A 7160-nucleotide genomic window follows, 5' to 3' on the forward strand; every position below is an offset into this window, starting at 1 on the left:
AAAAAAAAAAACAAAGAGCCAGTGCAGTGGCTCACGCCTGTAATCCTAGCACTTTGGGAGGCTGAGGTGGGTGGATCACCTGAGGTCAGAAGTTCAAGACCAGCCTGGTCATCATGGTGAAACCCCATCTCTTAAAAAAAAAAAAAAAAATTTCTGGGATGCTCCCTTTAAAATTCAGGGGTTGTGGGCCAGGTGCAGTGGCTCACGCCTATAATTCCAGCACTTTGGGAGGCTGCGGCAGGTGGATCACAAGGTCAGGAGTTCAAGAAAAAAAATATATATTTTGTTTGAGACAGAGTTTTGCTCTATCACCCAGGCTGGAGTGCAGTATGCTCAATCTCCACTCACTGCAAACTCGACCTCCTGGATTCAAGCAATTCTCCTGCCTCAGCCTCCTGAGAAGCTGGGATTACGGGCACCCACCACCAGTCCTGGCTAATTTTTGCATTTTTAGTAGAGACAGGGTTTCACCATGCTGGCCAGGCTGATCTCAGACTCCTGACCTCATGATCCGTCCGCCTCCGCCTCCCAAAGTGGTGTTACAGGTGTGAACCAGCAGGCCTGCCCTTTCTTTAAAAGGTAGAGTAGTGATTGGGGTGGGCAAAGTGTAGATGAAACAAGATTGGCCAGAGTTGGTAACTGCTGAAGCTGGTGATGGGTGACAGACCCAAGTCAACTGTGCATCATCTCAGCAAATTAACTTCTCCAAATTCTGAGGTGGGCTCTAAATTCAATTTTTGGAGAAAAGGACATTTTCTTGCCATCAGAATATACTGTAAAACAGTACTACTACTTATTACTTTTATTACATGGTACACAAACAGACAAAAACATAATTTATTCAAAAAAAAACCCAAACATGTTTTAAAATGTAATAACTGAGAATCATCATCTGCCTACTTTCTAATGTATAAGAATGGGTTCAATTTGTTACTTAAGATGCTTATCCCATTAGGGAAAATAACTTCAGTTAAAGGGAAAATTCTTCCCCAATGCATCCTCTTCATGAGCCTAACAATGGAAAATTTTCACCTCAGCAAGCTGGCCTTAGGGAGGTTCGGGCTCATCCCTGTTGCCTAGATACCAGTGACATCTCAGGAGCTAACAGAAGGCTCTCCCATCCCTCTTAGAAGGGAGACTAGCAAAGGTTCATCAGTCAGTGGTTGCTCATTCCTTCCCCACACATCCCACTGCTCAGAGACAGGGCTGGCACACAGTGTATCTGTCTTACTTCTGAAGCTATGAAGCACAAAAGAAGTCTATCACATTTGTTACACTAGTTTCTAGATCTCCCCTCTTCCTCCTTGCTCCCTCCCCACCCAGGCTCTGCATAAAAAAAAGAACCAAACAAACAAACGAAAAAACCTGGTTTCTACAATTGTATCAACTGTAGTCCTTGTTCTTATCCATTTGATTTCTCTCTCTGCCTTTTTTTTTTTTTTTTGTAGAGATAGGGTGTTGCTATGTTGCCCAGGTTGATCTTGAACTCCTGAGTTCAAGTGATTCTCCATATGATTTCTAACAATCCTTGTGAATTCTAAAGTCACAAAGCAGGTAAATCTATCGAAATGACAATGTCAGACAAGACCACAGAAAATAAAAATTTTTTAAAATAAAAAAAATGACAGTTAATAGTTAATCTTTTCTCAAAAAGAAAAGTTACTAGGCCATCAACTGGCCTATTACGTCACATATGATAAGGTATTCATTTGAACCTAAATCTGATATTGGCTCAAGTTAAAACAACACCCTGAAGCTTCTTAAACTTAACACCCAAGTTACAGGATGCAATTATACAAACCCCACAGCAACAACCTATGCAAATAAGCATCTTAGTTCACTTAAAATGTTACCTGGCTACAATTGCAAATACAGCAAACAGTTTAAACACTAGAATTAAACAAAATTATTGTAATCATGGTCCTTTATTAAATATCACAGAACTGATGATCTGCAACATTTTTATTACCACGTTCCAAAGTTTCAGTACTTTTTCTTAAAACTATTCAAGATGATTTATTGTTCTACAATGTGCTACCGAAATGCTTAATTCGAAGCAGTAACTAGTTCTACTTCCCCTGGTATTGACGCGCACTAGATTTTACTGGTTTCCACATTTTATTTTCACTCATTTTTCTGCTAGTGTGGCTTTCTTGATATGAGACCGAATACAATCCTAAAATAAAATAAGCCATTAGGATGCAAAAGACAAAAGCAGTCTGTAATTAAATGCAAAGAGTGGAAATATCATTATAAAGGTGTCCTCTGATCCATTTTAAGGCTTTTTTTTTTCCATAATAAGGTTAAGTGTGTAGATTCTCTCATCGAACACCATCTGATGTGCCCAAATGGCATTCAGCACTCAAAATGGCTGCACATCTGCCGACCCCAGGTAACAGGACCTGAGGCGCTGGGCTGAGTCCCTAATCCAAAGATCAGGGAAGAAGACCCCTCTCCCCCCGCCAAATATCCGGGGAGATCGTGGCCACCAATGACCAGGGGAGACCCCGCAATGACACTGTAGATCTTGGGCTTCCTAAGACCCGGGAAGATCTCCTCAATGACCCGGAAAGATCCTGCCCCCGCAAAACCCAGGAGACCCCTCCAACGACCAAGCAGGATTCTGCACCCCCAAAACCAGGGAAATCTCTCTCCATTGATCGGAAGAAACAAGGCTCCTCCCAAATGACCCAGGAAAATCGAATCCACAGGGACCCCGGGAGATTTCCCCCACAATGACCACGGGAGACGTCCTTACCAAATAGCCTAGAAGACGCCAATGATCAGAGACCACGTCTCCCAGTAGCCCGGAAAAAATCTCCCTCAAAGCTCCTGGGGAACTAGGGCCATAGGCCCAACAACGCGGGCGTTACCTGCTGCCTCAGCCCGGTTCCCCGCCGCTTCAGTCCTATTGTTTCTCTCGCACCAAAATGGCTGCGGCCAGGCCGAGCCCCGCCCCCTACACCTCGCTCCCGATGCTCCTCGCTATTGGCTCGTCCTACGAGCCGCGCACGCGGACTGGACAGCCTGAAAGGCGCTGTTGCTAGGGTGCCAGGATTCGCTGCAGCAGCTTCCGTAAAAGGCGGGGACTGGGGGCGGGGCCAGAGGGGGCGGAGCCTTGTCCTCAGTCGCGAGGGTGGCCAGGAGGTCAGATGGGCGGTTGAGTGGACCGAAGAGCCGGGGGCCGATGGACAGCAGGATACCTGGGAAATAGATGGATTGACCAACAGTCCTGGTTTGACCGTACTAAGCGATTTCTCAGGATGGAGGAATTTCAGTGCTAACACCGAAACAGTCCGCTGCAAACTGGGAAGTTGGTCACTCTAGCAGATGGACAGAAGATTGGATGTGAATAGACAGAAAGATGGACAAAAGAGTGACTGTAGACGGTGGACAAAGAAATGGTTATGTATACAGCCAGATTATTAGATATGGAGGGGTAGACAGAAAGTGGCCATAGAGTTTTCTGGGAACAGGTGGATGACCCAGTGCCCAACCCAGCTCCCACCAAGCTCCATACTACAGGGCTTGTCTGAGGCTCATTTTTCTTGGGGCTGTGTTGGACAGAAGGGCTCTCACCTGACCGAATGTCAGCGTAGCTGTGAAAGGCAAGGGAGAGGGTTAGAGCCTCCTACCTGATCTCTGCTCTTTCTGTAAAGGAGGCCAATGTTGCAGCCCTGTGTACTGGGCATTTGCAAAGGTGTCAATTCACTCATACACTCTTTAATTCAACAAGTATTTATTAAGCACTTACACTCTGTACTGGAAATACAGCAGTGAACAAAAAAGGAAAATAAATAAATATCCCTGACCTTATAACAGTGGGCAGGAGAGACTTCCTATGAGCAGCTGCTCTCACCTTAGCATGTGGTTTCCAGGGCTCCATGTCCTCCTGCTTTCCTCCAATCTCACCAGTTTCTCATCTGTGCATTTTCTCTTTGTCTATACTCACTCTTGCAAAATCTCATGCAGGCTCATGATTTCAAATGCCACCTACATGTCAATCACTCCTAAAAATGTTTGTCAAGTCCAGACCTATCCTGAGTGGCAGATTCACTAGTCCCAATGTCAACCAGACATCTGCACTCTGACTCCCAGTCATTGGCATCTCAAACGCAATTTGTGTCCACTAACCCTGGCTCATACCCCAAACCTACTTCACCCCACTTCCCCCAGATTGAATGATAGCACCCCAACCCTTCTTATTGCTCAGGCCAAACATCTCAAAGTACCCCCTGACTACTCTCTTTCCCAGCTATATCCAGTGCACCAAAAAGTTCCACTGCCTCCATCAGCATCATCTGTCCCCATCAGCATCATCTGCCCAGAATGAAATCACTTCTTGCTATGTCCATAGCTTCCACTGAGTCCAAACTACCACCATCTCTCCTGAGGGCAAATGTACAGCTGCCTCCTGGTCTCCTGTTGCTGCCCCTGATGCCTTCAGTCCATTCTGCACACATCAGCCTTTGAATACATGAGTCAGATCTTCCCATTCCTTGCTCAGAACCCTGAAGTACCTCCTCCCCAAGGAAAAACCAGAGGCAGCAGGACCCTCATGAATCCCGATTACCCCTCTGACTGTATCTCCCCAGCCAACTCAGTCTCTCAGTGTCCCTCACACATCACACCTCATGCCCTCTCCTGCTCAGTGTATGAGCAACGCTTGTTCCCATGCCTAGATTGCACAGATTTCCATAGGGCTGCACCCCAGCACTCTCAGAGCCCCTAATTTCTGACTGTAACCTGCCCCACCCTGCCCCCAGCACTCAGGATCACCTTTATCCCCTTACCCTGGCTCTATGTTTTTCTGTAGCAGTTACCACATTCTCATATTTTTTTTTTTTAAGACAGAGTCTCGTTCTGTCACCCCAACTGGAGTGCAATGGCACAATCTTGGCTCACTGCAACCTCTGCCTTCAGGGCTCAAGCGATTCTCATGCCTCAGCCTCCCGAGTAGCTGAGATTATAGGTGTGCACCACCATGACCGGCTAATTTTTCTATTTTTCAGTAGAGATGGGGTTTCACCATGTTGGCCAGGCCAGGCTGGTCTTGAACTCCAGACCTCAATTGATCCACCCTCCTCAGCCTCCCAAAGTGCTGGGATAACAGGCGTGAGGCACCACACCCAGGCGCTTCATAGCAGCTACCACCTTCTCATACACTTTTTTTTTTTGAGACAGGGTCTAGCCCTGTCACCCAGGCTAGAGTGCACGATCATAGCTCACTGCAACCTCAAAGTCCCAGACTCCTAAGTAACTAGGACTACAGGTGCACATGACCACATGCCTGGTGATTTTTTAATTTTTTTGAGATACAGTTTTACTTTGTCCCCCAGGCTGGAGTGCAGTGGCATGATCTCAGCTCACTGCAACCTCCACCTCTCAGGTTCAAGTGATTCTCCTGCCTCAGCCTCCCAAGTAGCTGGGATTATAGGCACACACCACCACAACCGGCTAATTGTTGTATTTTTAGTAGAGACGCAGTTTCTTCACCATGTTGACCAGGCTGGTCTCAAACTCCTGACCTCCAGTGATCTGCCCACCTCAGCTTCCCAAAGTTCTGGGACTACAGTCAAGAGCCACCATGCCTGGTCCTCAACTTTTTAAAATTATTAGTAGAGACAAGGCCTTGCTATGTTGCCCAGGCTGGTCTCAAAGTTCTGAGCTCAGGCAGTCCTCCTGCTTCACCTCCTAAACTGCTGGGATTACAGGTGTGAGCCATTGTATTTGGCTTTTTGCACTTTTTAAAGTAAACGCTTATTATCCTTATATGGCATTGCCTGGCTTCTCCCACAAGAAAGAGAGGTCTGTGAAGTGAGAGTCTCCCTTTTATTCATGGATGTATCCTGAGCAACTCAAATACCAATTAAGCTCCAGATAGACCAGTTGACTGAATAAAATGAGTGCCACATGGTGTTAAATGGTAAGCGCTGTGGAGAAAAATAAAACAGGGCAGCTATAGGTTGGGGCAGGGTAAGAATCCTACAGGTCAAGGTCAGGCCCAGAAGGCCCCTCATACCAGCAGAATTGCTGGGAAGCCTGGCCCAGCTCCTGTTCTTGTTCTCTGCCTGTGGCTTCAGGACCTACAGTGGCTGCTGAATAAAAGCTCAAAAGGCACCAATCATTTGAAACTGCCTTTGCAAAAATTACAACTGAGGAAATTATGACAGTGAAAGAGATCAAAACTAACTGATTCCATCTTGCTTCTAACCTTTAAACTGTCCTTGTCCATTCCTGGGCATAGGCCGAACTAACCTTGGGAATGAATTTAGTTTATGATTTGACTCTGAAACAAAATTGATAATAACCCTTTCCCACAAGACCCCCTTCTTGCCTGGGGACCAGTCTGCCTTTGTAGGACTAACAAATTAGCTATGAATTAGAATTAAAGTTTAGGGGGGTCATGCAGCCTTTGGCTGCAAGAGTCTGAACCTCCCCAAATTGCTCCTGGGGAGCACTATTGTAAAACCTAAGATCAGTGTTTGAGATATTTTGCAGACCCTGCACTTGATGGATCAGCTGACACCACCCAGACCAGTAATCTGGCTCAATCAGTTCTTCCATCCCAGCCAGGTACAGAAGACAGCAAGAAAACCTCACTTTGATACCCGTGTGATTCCATCTCTAACTTGACCAGTCAGCTCTCCCCACTTCCTGCGCCCCTACCTGCTAAATTATCTTTAAAAATTCTGATCCCTGAATGCTCCAGAGACTGATTTGAGTAATAATAAAACTCTGAGGCCGGGCGCGGTGGCTCATATCTGTAATCCCAGCACTTTGGGAGGCTGAGGTGGGCATATCACCTGAGGTCAGGAGTTCGAGACCAGCCTGACCAACATGGAGAAATCCTGTCTCTACTAAAAATACAAAATTAGCCGGGCATGATGGTGCATGCCTGTAATCCCAGCAACTTGGGAGGCAGGAGAATCGCTTGAACCCAGGAGGCAGAAGTTGCGGTGAGCCGAGATTGCACCACTGCGCTCTAGCCTGGGCAATAAGAATTAAACTCTGTCTGAAAATAATAATAATAATAAAACTCCAGGCCGGGCGCGGTGGCTCAAACCTGTAATCCCAGCACTTTGGGAGGCCAAGGCGGGTGGATCACGAGGTCAAGAGATCAAGACCATCCTGGTCAACACGGTGAAACCCCGTCTCTA

At 46.5% G+C, this 7160-nt stretch overlaps 1 protein-coding gene across 7 annotated transcripts in view; it reads right to left on the minus strand.

The window, feature by feature from the left end:
* Window positions 1-2990, minus strand: part of IP6K2 (inositol hexakisphosphate kinase 2) — a 40566-nt gene extending 37576 nt beyond the window's left edge. For 4 of the 7 annotated variants that reach the window (XM_032289752.1, XM_032289751.1, XM_032289758.1 and 1 more), the window contains exon 1: window positions 2874-2990. The gene's annotated coding sequence lies outside the window, so the exon portion shown is untranslated. Of the gene's footprint in view, window positions 1-2758 lie in introns of all 7 variants that reach the window. The other 3 variants (XM_032289748.1, XM_032289749.1, XM_032289756.1) reach the window with 1 other exon arrangement.
* Between the last annotated feature and the right edge of the window lie 4170 nt (window positions 2991-7160).

Source organism: Sapajus apella, unplaced genomic scaffold (genome assembly GCF_009761245.1).
Source record: "Sapajus apella isolate SASKATOON/1434 unplaced genomic scaffold, GSC_monkey_1.0 scaffold23, whole genome shotgun sequence".
In the NCBI taxonomy this organism is placed as follows: Eukaryota; Metazoa; Chordata; class Mammalia; order Primates; family Cebidae; genus Sapajus; species Sapajus apella.